We start from the raw sequence: 12,795 nt of genomic DNA on the forward strand, positions 1-12,795 counted from the left end.
CGAATTGCTCTATCGTTAACTGTCAACAACACAACAAAGTGATGTACAAAAATGAGCTGGCCGGATACTGTAGAGCCGTTGACTTTTTTTTTTTTTTTTTTTTTTTTTTTCCCCCTTTCTTGTGCTCTACATTTGCTCTACATTCTTACAATTCCGGCTGTCCGTTTTTTTACGTGGAATGAGAGGGAAAAGTTGCTAGGAGGATACACTGACATAACGGTGTGTTCGATGGGGGAAGGGGGGGGGGGGACGACTATGTTTGTGAGATGTACATATTTCAGCAGCGTCATGCCCAAAGGTGATTTTGACGGACTCTTTGGCCCGTCCGATGCGGGACGAACAACAATACGAAAATTATATTTACGAGTGGGTGGGGTGTGGAGGATGTTGTGTAGAGTTGCCAAACGTACAGCAGCCGGCAGCTGCACACCTGTCTTCCCATCCCCCTCTGGTCTCTTCACGTCGTCCTCGTCGTCGTTTACTCGTTACTACTTCTCGTTCTATTCGTTTTTTGTTTTGTTTTTTTGTTATCTCTCTTTTTTTTTTCTTCTTCCCCTAGCGTCCGTAGCTTGAGTTCGTCTGCAAATGTTTGTCTCTTAATCGAATGCACGCAACCGGGCCAATGCATTGAATTTCCATTCGAACGGATCCCAATGCTGATGTGACGCAAGGATAATCAGAGAAACGCGGGTCATTAGCAAAACTTGGCAAGTCGAACGTACATAAACAGATAAGAGATGACCGTTAGACTCTTGTCAAAACTTCAAAGCTCCTCTCTTGTCTCTCTCTCTCTCTCTCTCTCTCTGCGAGCTTGTTTTACTTCTCCTCTTGTATTGAAAGTTGGGTCGTTTAATACTCGCTCTAAACCGATCGTCTGTGTGCGAGAGTGGTATCGCACACACACGAGGAATTATAATATACAAGCGGACAAAACACTAGTCTATACATCGAAACTATCTATTGCTTTCACCAACTGTTTTACGTGCACCAAACACACAGGGCGAAATGGACGTGTGATGCCCCCCCCCCCCCCGCATGTCCAATTTCGGTCCCAATCGAATCCGATCAGAGGCCGATTTTTTTTTCTTCTAAAATTTGCAACTTACATTCAGGGTATGTGTTTTGAATATATTTCTGTTTTTTTTTTTTAAGATTTTTATTTTTTTATTTTTGAAAATTGGATAGTGTCGGAAATATTTAAAGATTGATCCGGGGGTCGCGTACAATGTAGAATAAATAAAAACAAACAACAACAATAGTCGATCGACTTGGCTATTGATCGGTGTACCGTGTGGCACTGTTTTTATTGTTATCGTCAGGCTATATAGAAGATCAAGATATCCATCCATCCACCACGGCGACCACTATGTCGTATTGCATCATGGATTACCTTTGGATCCGGTGAACCAATCGGATGTGAAAGGGCCATCGTACACAGCCGGTGGGGAATGAAGAAGAAAAAAAAATAAAACAAATGTTTGGTCTAGAAAATGTTGCAACATCGAAACGATGCGTAGAAAAAGAGGGACTTAATCAATTATTCAATGTAACAAACAAGACGGATCGATCGAGAAGAGGGGGAGAAAGAAAGAAAGAGAGAGAGAGAGACCAGTGTCAAAGCTTTATTCCGTGGGAATTGTTTGCCGGCCGCGGGATAAAATTGTTACGTTATCCAACAACAGCTGATCTGGCCAGCTTTTCAGGTTTCATGAGGTTTCTTTTCATTTTTTACTTCTCTTTCTCACATTGATTTGTGTTGCGTATCGTTTGCTTTTCGGCCCGTCTTTTCTTTTTATTGTTAATGAAAACAAATCTATAGAGTCGTCAGCTATAGCCTTTTGATATTGCATTTCTACATCTGCGTTTGACCGTGTCGACAGGCCTACGGCAAACAGAAGCGCAATCAAAATTCAAAAATGTTTTTGCAGCTTTTTCTTTTTTTTTTTTTTTTTTTTATTTTTTTTTTACTTGATGAATAGGTCCGTGTTTGGGAGGAGGATCAAAGGTACAGGGAAAATGAAAGAAAAAAAAAAGAAGGGGGAGAGCCGACGAAAATAGTTTGACAGCGACAATTTGTTGTTGACATGGGAACGTCACCACCGCCGCGCGGTCAATACACAAAACGGCTATGTGGACATTTCCTCTTCCTTTTTTTCTTACTTCATTTAGCGACGCATTGAAGAAGAAGAAGAAGAAGAAGAAGAGAAAAGCCGATTGGATAGCTGAGAATTTGGTTTTTTTTTTTTTTTTGTGTGTGTGTGCATTCGTCGGCATAGTGTACACAAGTCTTTTTAACGTTTAATAATAGAGTTTGATGAATCGCATTATTAGAGGTCGTCGACCAATTAACAAGCTGTCGCACCGGACGCGGATAGGCCCATTTCTCTTTATTTTTCTTCTTATTGAGGAAATTGAAAACTACTCAAAAATAACCACAATTTTGCATTTTTATTTTATTTTTTTGGTAACCCCTATTTCCTCTTAATTTCAATCAAAAACCGGCAGTACTAAAAAAATCGGGTTTTTTTTTTTTGTTGTTGTTGTTATTATTTCTTGTCTAAAGGGAAACGGATAACCGGCCAAGACGGTCAAGCTTTGATACGAAAATCACCAGGTATATTCTTCCCGTTTTCTTTTTTTTTCTTTCTTATATCCTTCCTCTCCCTCCTCCTCTGACTGATTGCTCGCCCCCCCCCTCTCTTCCCCATCTAAAATAACCAACAGACAAACAATACATGAAGAAGTTGACTGACGACTGAAGACTTCCTTCCGTTCTATCCTTCAAAAAAAAAAAAAAAAAAAAGCAACAACCTGTTGGAAACGAGTGAACAAAAAGATGAGATACGCCCCCCTTTAACCCTCCTCCTTATATTCTCCCTCATCAAAGAAAGACACTTGTCTTCCTCTCTCACCTTTTGTTCGTTTTTCTTTTTTATATATTAACGAGAAACGGTGGTTAGATGGGGGGGGCATCGCCATCATCGTCTTCTTCCTCCCCCCACTCGCTCTCTTATCTTGATAATAATGTGAAAAAGGGTCACGACAATCTTCGGGAGGACTTTTAAACGCTTCCGGCTCGGTCCCTTTTTTGCCACTTTTTTTTTTTTTTTTTTTTTTTTTTTTTTAAAACCCCAACTGTTTGTTATTGTTGTTGTTTTTTGACAAGTTGACGGGTCCAACGTCTTGTTGTGTACATCGTAGAAGAAAAAGACACGCACCGTCCGGCTTTTTTTAAATTTCATTTACCTGTTTTGTCTGATGCGCGTGTGTGTATGTGGGAACCGTTTTACATCTTTTTCTCGGTGTCGTGAGAATCTACCAGATAAGACGATGATTCAATTTCTTTTTGTTTCGCGTTCATATTAATTGTTTTTTTTTTATCGTTTCATTCAATTTGGAAAAAAAAAAAAATTTGAATTCGAAATTTGAATCATTTCAGTTGTTTACAAGTAGATACAATAGACTTTCAGTTTATGAATATTGAATCATCACGTAGATCGTCTGTCCGGTGTTTTTTTTTTGTTTTGTTCCTTCACGCTTGAGAAGCTATGCGTCAAGCCAACAACAAAAAAAAGCAAAAGGTTTGCCTCCTTTTTTTTTATTTTTTATTTTTTTCCATGGAAAATAAAAACGAAATCTGTGTCATGATGCACGTTAAAGCGACACGGAAGGAAGAGCTTCCTTCCTTCCTCGGTTACCGAAATGCGTTCTTCCTTCCGACTTGACAAAAGAGCACTTCCTATGTCCGCCCTTTAAACAAACCAAAACCCCGCGTCATATTATTATTACCATTTTTTTTTTCTTTTCTTTTCTTTTCTTTCTTTCGTCCCTCCGTGTGTTTTGTGGAGGGGCTGGTTGGGTGAGAGGGCGGGTTCAGTCCAGTTGAGAGAATGTAGTTAGACTATAGAGACACTAAGCGCGTCGTGGAGCATGAGAAATGCGGGTTTTCATTTCCCCTTCCAACTGCTTGTGTCTTTTGTTTCTTTTTATCTCTCTCTCTCTCTCTCTCTCTCTCAAAAAAAAAAAAAAAAAACTTCTTCTTCCTTGTTTTTCATTTTTTTTTTGAGGTTGAAGCTCACTATCGGTGGGAAAAGAACTTTGGCTCCATATCCACGGAGGTCGCATCTCACACACGCATTTCTTTTTTTTTTCCTAACGTGCGCTACTGCCGACATATCGAATCATTCATTTCTTTTTCTAAGGTACCCCCCCCCCCCCCCCTCATAACGCTCGTTATCATTTGTTTCGTTTTCTGTCAAATGTTCATAAAAAAAAAGAAAGGAGAAAAATTACACATCACACGACCTCCACTCCGGATATACGTATAAAATAAAAAAAAAAGAAACTTTGCATAGCGAGAAAAATCCGGAACTAAGGCTCAGATAATTCGTGTCGCACGCAGTCAACTCTTTTTTTTTTTTTTTCATCTCATTTCTCATCGCGTTTAGATTCAGACTGAATTGACCGTCAATAATAATTTGTAACCTTCTTTTTTTTTGCTGACTATCATTTTTGAATGTTACGGAATCCTCTCTAGTTGTTTTATTTTATTTTATTTTTTTTTTTGGGGGGGGGGCGATCATTTGAAATGTCCAATGATAAAAAGTCCATCGGGTTCGGGTGTGGTGAGTTGCGAAGAACCGATCATAAATCCCCCCCCCCCCCTGCTTCGCATTGTTACGCAAATACGGGAAGACCTACTTTTGTGGCAAGAGTGGGGGGGGGGGGTTGATATTAAAAAATCATAAGGTTTGTAGATCGTACTAAAAAAAAAAAAAAAAAAATTCATGATAGGAGCCGGTACGTACGCGATGTAAATTTATGCTTCTGTCAGGTGATGTGGTGTTGTCTATTGTTGTGGACGACCGCGACTAATCAGATTAAAAACAAAACACACAAAAAAAGTTATTGTTGAACTGGAGCTTCCATTTTCACGTTAGATATCATCCTCCCCCTCCCTCCCAGTATCTAGAAAGAAACGTAGAAAAAGGTCATCAGGGAATGTATGTTTTTTTTATTATTTTCAAATAATGCGGTAAAGTCCAAAAGGCCAATAGAAAACCCTGACGATAGGAAACAAAAGGTTTTCTCTTTTTTTTTTTGTTTAATGTTTTGATGGGGAGAATGGGTTTATTGTGGATCTTTTACGGGGACAATTGGACGGGCTTCCGACGCGCTTTCTCACGATCCCGTCTCCGAAACTGACCGCGTTACCTCATTGATGTGACCTTCCGATTCTCACACTGCGCACGCCCCTATAACGCGGATCAAAGCGAGTCGATTTCAACCAACTTTTGACACGGCCAGAAAACAAAAACCTCTAAATGCGTGTGACTCTTAAAAAATGGACATGTGGGCATGAGACCATGTCATTATTGGTCTTTCATTTTTCTCTCATCTTCTTTTGTTTAAACATTAAGATCCACATTTTCGCCTTTTTAAAATCATTCGCTTCCCATGAAGCAGAAAGAATTTGCCTTTCAAATGTTGAACAAAAAAAAAATTTCCCTTTTTTCTTTTTCTTTTTTTTTTTTTTTAAGAGATAAGCAAAGAACACAAGACGTGGGATAGGTAAAGGTCTAAAGGGATAAGCCGCGTACTGCTCTTTTCTGGTTTATTGGCCTTTCTCTTTAGCTTCTTCTTCCGTCCACGTTCATCCGTGTGCCATGCGACCTGGGAAAAACCGGGGATTTCTTTTTCTTTTTGCCTATCTGTCTGATCGGATTTATCCATCGAGACACCGACGATGGAAAAGGAGGGAAGCTCTATCGCCGTTCTAATACAGAAGTTGTAGTAGAGTCATTGGATTTCTCTTGTCTGTCGAGTTTGTTTTGTTTTTTGAGTGTCGACCATTGCAAAAGTATTCGGAAGTTGTTTTTGGCTGCAAGAGAAAGTCCAATGCGTGTAGAACGACCATTCCCTTCCTCGCTGTACGGTGGCATTAACGGTGTGTAATATGTCGGGGACAAAAAGAGGTAATACGCTGGCAGCACTTGAGGACTAACCGGTCATGCGGATGTTGGCCGTTTCCGATTTCCGGTTGTGTTTCGCTGACAGCTCCGTCCATATCGCATGCAAAGGTGGGCCCATGTCGCGTAGGATAAACGAAAACGACCGTAGGACACAAACCAATTTCTTTTTTTTTTTTTTTTTTTTTTTTTTTTTTCAAAAATTTCCGCATCGACCGAGCAACGCACGACATTTTTTATCTTTAGAGGAAAGAAAAACAAAAAAACCTAAATCAAACGGGAAGTAGTTTGTTATTGAAATCCTAAAGGCGTTTTTTTTTTTTAAACATGGGTAATACAAAAAAAAAAAAATGCTTCACCTGCAAGACGTTTTGGAATTGGATTGTAGCTGCAGTCTGTCGTCCTAGTTAAAGTAAGATGGGGGGGGGGGTTTCACAAACGGTTTTTGAAAGCAATTATATTCCCATTCATGCGTTATGTGCTTATGTCGAAGAGTTACGAGAATTGAGCAAACAGGGCAGGGGTTTACTTCATTTTTTTTTTTTTTTTGCGTCTTCAAAAGTCTTCAACACACAAACCTGGAAGAAAACTTTGTGTGTGTGTGTGGGGGGGGGAACAAAAGGTGCGCTCATCAATCACCTGTAAAACGGAGTGACCCCAATTGAACCCAAGGAAGTTGGGAGGCGGTACTCGAGAAGGCAGTTATTTTTTGTTTCTCCTTCTTTTTCCCCCTTCCTATTTTATTAAATGTACGAGCTACTTGAATATATACCCACCATTTTCTGTTGTTTGGTTAGTATAGAGCGTGTGCAGTGCTTACGTCTCTCCTATACCTGAAACGTTAGACATCCACTTCCTCCCCACCGACAAATGTTTCCAAAAGGTGAAATAAAAAACAAAGAAAACAATGAAGAGCGAGTCGCTAATCAACAGTGTGAGGGATATAGGATAGCATTCAATTATATCAAAACAAACCATACGGCTGTGTTTTTTTTTTTTTTTTTTTGGTTTTTACTGTGCAATTCAATTTCAACCATCCGGCCTGTTATTTCCGTTAAAAAAAAGAGGACACGTTTCATTTTTGATTATTATTATTTTTTTTTTTACATTAAAAATTTAAATAGTTCAGGCAACTTGAATTTCGCGCCGATCTTGACCTCACTTAGAATCGCAGACGCTTCCCGTTCGATAAATAGCAACGTCACACAATTGCCAAGATGGAATGATTTCTTATCGAACGAGTCCATACATCCCGTCCCCGGGATGTCTGTTCTCTCTTTCTTTCTTTCTTTCTTTCTTTTTTTTTTTTTTTAAAGAGAGATTTCATTTTTCCTTTCCAGAAAAGAACAAAAAATATAAGGCGGGGGGGTTCATGTCTAACGATCAAGATCCGACGCCCGATTGTTTGTTTGTTTGTTTTCCTGGGCTTGTGTGTACTTAATTCTCTCTCTACACACACAAAACCAGAAGGCAATTGCGCGCGCCATATGGTGGGCTGACGAAGACCCAACGTAACCGGTGATATTTCCTCTATTTGAAAACAAAAATTCTCATTTCTTTATAACGTACACCTAAAAGTCAGGCTTGGGCCATATAGATCTGAAGAGAGAGAGAGAGAGAGAGAGAGAGAGTATATCACCAGAAGGGCCCTCTTGTGTGTATTCGCTGTGGCCATATCTTGTCTCTTGATATGCATAATGACAACGGTTTATATAATCTACCCTCCCCCACTATATAGATGCTCATGATACATGCAACTCGACTTGTTCTTTTTCTTTATGTTTTTATTTTCTTCCCCCCCCCCCCCCACCCTCCCCTTGTCTCCGAGAGTTTGTTACACTGGCCAAAGGTAAAAGCCAGGAAGTTGGGGTCTATACTATCTTCGACTTTCGTGTGTGTGTGTGTGTGTGTGTGTCGTTGTATACAACACACCCCCCTCTCACCCTCTTGCATGGCATTATTTAGTAAAGACGGTTATGCATTTTTGGTCGTACTGGAGGTTCCCATTTTTTTAAAGGTGCTTTTGCGGTACGTAGATGCAAGGTGAAGGGAGGGGGGAGAGGGAGAAAAAAGACCGGCGGAAATGAATGATGCCCCGGCTCCGGTAGTTTGGGACGCACGCGACCATTTTCTTGGAGCAATCTGCTCCTTTGTTTTGCTCTTTCTCTCTCTCTCTCTCTCTCTCTCTCTCTCTCTCTCTCTCTCTTATGTCTCCTTCTTGTCACTCACTTTTTGTTTTATTATTGTTATTATTATATTTTATACGCTTATAGAGGAACTTCTTCATATTGTTTTATAATGAAACCAGCAGCTACCGTGTGTTTGTTAGACGTCCCCATTTCCATGGCATTTTTTTTTTTTTTTTTTCAATTTTTATGATGTGCCCGTTTCCGACAGCCTCTGCAACACGGCGACATGACAGCTGCTCTAGTCCGATGATTGTAGAATCTCCTTTCTCTTTCGGCGTTGCGCATCTTGCGACCAACGCAACTGTCAACTTAAAAAGTCCCGCCGCCTTTTTTTTTTTAATCGCAATCTTGCGACGCACCAAATTTTTGTTTGATCAGTTTGGGTCCTCACTTATCACCTAAAGCAGATGGCAACACCTGAACACGCAAACGTTCGACGATATCCTTCGTTTTTTTTTTAATTTTTTAGATAATTCAAATGAAAGTGTGAACGTTAAAAGAAAAAAGAATTTTGAATGACGTGAAGAGAGTTGGCCGAAAGATGACGTCACAGGTGGGCGTCTCTGCAACTGCGGGATGGGGGATCGAATGGCGCAATACCATCCGGCCATGCAAGTCGTTTTGCGCCTGCAAGATGGTTCATATAAATTAAATGCGTGCGCCCAAGTCGAATACGCCCCCCGTATCGCTTCTCTTTCCAAAACGTTTTGTGTATCCATTGATCTCATTTTCCATTTTTAACTGGACAATATTGTGTGTATGTGTGTGCGCTGTTTATTATCAATAATTCAACCTATAGTCGCATCCGGCACTCTTTTGCGAGAGTCTCTACACACACACACACATACACACACACACACACATACGCGGATGTATAGGCTGTGTGTCGACAACAATCATGAACCGACACACGAAATTTAGGTCGCCTTTTCATATGTGGTCATCGTTCCATCGTAGAACCCACCGTTTACAATATACATGTCGTGTGAGATAACACACGTTCATTTATATAATATAGCCTCTATGCCTCAGCCTTTTGTTTTTTTCCCCCCTTTTTTCTTTATTGTTTTTTTTTTTTTTTTCCCGTTTGGCCGGCTCTTCCTTCTCGTTTCATTTGGCTAATGCTTTCAAAGCTGATTGATTGTCTAACGTTACGATCGACCATCTTGTACAATTGACCTTATAAAACAAGGCGGTTTGAAGAAAAAAGAACTATCTATTTTTTTTTTCCTCCTTTTTTTTTGTGTCTTTAATCGTCATGACGATCGGTAAAATGAACTCGCAGCGCAAATGTGTCGTCGTCGTCGTCGCTCGGTCGTCGGGAAGTTCATTATTATATCTCATAAAAGCCGTGTGCGGTAATGAGAGTAATGACAAAACCGGTGGCCATTGTTTCTCCTTTTTTTTTTTTTTTCTGCACGAAGAATATAACGCATGTGACACGGATGGGACATGAGCTTGGGGAGTAGTATTGCAGTTCTATATGCGGTATGATACACACTGTACCTGTATAGACACATAGGGCGTGGTCACTTTCGTCCGTTCCGGCAACAAATCGACACAGATACACACACACACACACACACACACAAGAGATAATGGCAAAAGGGAACAAAGTAAAGTGAATAAAAAAAAAAAAAAATTGGAGAAGAGCTCGTTCAATCTCCGGCTTTCCCTCCCCACCTTGTTCCGGCCCTACTACCGGACATGTTTAAAGCCTCCCTAGAGATTCATTTGAATTTTTTTTTTGGGGGGGTTAATACTTTGCGTTCGTGTTACGAATGCTATGTTGTTTTTTTTTATTAATCCGTTTGTCGGACTTTTTCTTTTTGAATCTGTACTTGAGATTGTTGCACTTTGATCGGCGCTGATTCAAAAACAATGTTCTTCTGATTCCTGTTCAACATTTAAACGATATGGTTGCCTAGGGCGTATGCCGACGAGTTCATAGCCACACCAAACAGTCTATTAGATTTTCTCAATCAAAATGATTCGAATCTGGGCGTACGTGACTATTTCTCACTCGGAGACAACTGTTCTATTTTATTTATTTTTCATGAAAAAAAAAAACAGCTGTTCAGTGCCGAGCATCACGCACGAAAAAGGTCGTCGGAATCTGTTTCTAAGCGAAACGGTTTGAATGCAGAAACGAGATATAACCCGAAAAAAAAAAAAAAGGGAAGTGAGATGTATTGCTTGATTAGGATGCAGTTCGGTAGAGTCCCTTTCAGTCAGACCCGTAGCATATGCGTACGGAATGCATTGGAATCGTCGTTGTGAGTCATGTCAACAAAAGATTGACCCACCACCTGTGTCACGTGCTATTAATTACTGGTCTAGCTCTTATTCGTGTTTGACAATATCATTGGGAACGAAAACGATATAGAAGGACGCGAGTTTTTTCTTCGACGTCGCGCGTCCTATCAGACAACACAAGATTTGAACAGCTTGCCCGACGGACTCCATGGCAACTCACCTGCGTCTGTTTTCCATGTATTGGCTGATCCAATTATGCCGGCGCCCAGATGATACGTGTACAAACAAAGCACTTATCTTCGTATTTTCTTAGTCTTCCTTTTTTGTTTTTTTTGTTTTTGCCTTTCCCCCTCTTTATCCATCACTTTGTTTTGAATTTTCTTCTTGATAATTTATTATTTTTAAAAAATAAATAATTTCCTAGCAAAACAATTTGAGGAACATTTGATGACTGTTGTGCGGTTTATCACCGCAGTTCGTACCTAATAGAAAGCTTAAAAAAAAAAAAGAAAAAGAAAAACAGTTTGGCCGGTTGATAAAGAGATGTTAAATATTACAGGTCTATGCAGATGCGCTGTTGTAATAGGCCTATAGAGAACTAACGCACGAAGGTCACCTTTCTCTCCTTTGGGTGTGTGTATAGAGTTGGGAGAGGTCTGCAGGCCACCCCACTCATATAAGTTGATGTTCGGGAGGACAGGGAGTGGGGCCAGGGAGGTTACACTGGGTGGACGGATGGTCCTTCTGCCACAAATTATTTAATAGCGTTTCGAAACGGGCGACGAAAAATGCTTGGGCGTTGAAGGCAAAGATCTATCGCTATATAATCTAAAAAAAATATATATATATATCGTGTAATATTGGAGCTGTGTGTCGCTCAGGTGCGCAGTCTGGCGGCAGGGCAATAAGAAATTAAAAAAAAAAAAAAAAAAAAGGTGGGACACACAATGAGATAGATAGGAAGGAACTGGCGAGCTTGGTGGCGTGACAGCAGGAGGATGCCGGAACAGCATGCGGAAGCAGCTTCCTGTTTCCGATTCGGAAGTTGTTTCCGACGCTACATCATTACAACATCATACCGTATACCTTTTTCTTTTTTTCCCCTGGCCCCGTCTAACAGCTCCTTTCTCTCTCTCTCTTTTTTATTTTTATACCATACGTGTTACCTATGTAGATAATAACCCAGTCAACCCTGAACAACATCCTCGTCAGCGTCGTCCAGTTCCTCTTCTACTTCCCCTTTCATTTTCGGAAGAGAAAGCAAACGACAAGAGTGGGAGGTGGGGTGGGGGATTTAGTGGGAAGTTGGCCAGGTCGGAAAGAGGAAATACACGAAGCTCTTTTTTATTTTCGGGAGGGCAAAAAAAAAAAAGGAAGAGAAGAGGGGGGAAATGCATTGGCCGATCGAGCACACGCCCTTCTACTACTCCATTATTAGGTCCGACACAAACGTGTGTATCTATCTCTGGTTGTACACGCCAGAACGAGCCGCTATTAAACACTGAAAGACTAAACAAAACAAAAAATGCGACCTTTATTTTTTATTTATTTTTTTTTTTTCCTGTGATGTTTCATTTCAGCGAAAAGAGAGGGACACGCAGAGGAACGGGGCGGTTACCTCCCTTGAGCCGTTTCCTCGAAATCCTGTTTCGTCAAACTGACCAACGCCCTTATTATTCAGATCATTTCCTCTTAAAGCTGTATACAACATCCTTTATGTACAGCGCCATTCGTATACATCTATCTATACACACACACACACACACACACACACACACACATGCGTTATAGAGAGCGACGACTTGATTGTATTGTTACCAACTTTTACCTCTCCCTCCCGACTATATGATCGTACGGGCTCATTGAGCGCCACCGCCCGAATTCCTTATATCTCTCTTTTTGATTTCAATGAACACTTCCTGCTCGTACGATGAAATGCCACACACATTTAAAAAAAAAAATGGGACTTTTTAAATTGAGTAAAACTACGAGGAAAAAAAAAAAAAAATGAGGAACGTGAGATGTGTAATGCGTTGTTGGGATTAGATAAAAACGGAGTGCAACTTTCAAATGCCTTGTCTGAACGCTGGAACACTAAGGGACACTTGAACGGTTTTTGTTTTGTTTTTTTTTGTTTTTTTTTTCGAACGATTCTGGGTGAAAGTTGTCGGAACAGTTCAGCTTTCGATACGCATTTTGGCCATGACATCCGCGCTGATGAGATTTGAATTCCTAAACAAAGTTTATCTTTGTCGAAATACGGACAAAACAGAACAAGAGTCGATTACAAAAGCTCGGAACACAATTTGGCTGTCGGGAGGGGATATTGATCGTTATCCAAGGTTAGAAGTTGGTGAAACGAGTCGATATCCATCAATAGA

This window comes from Daphnia carinata, chromosome 1 (assembly GCF_022539665.2).
Source record: "Daphnia carinata strain CSIRO-1 chromosome 1, CSIRO_AGI_Dcar_HiC_V3, whole genome shotgun sequence".
Lineage (NCBI taxonomy): Eukaryota > Metazoa > Arthropoda > Branchiopoda > Diplostraca > Daphniidae > Daphnia > Daphnia carinata.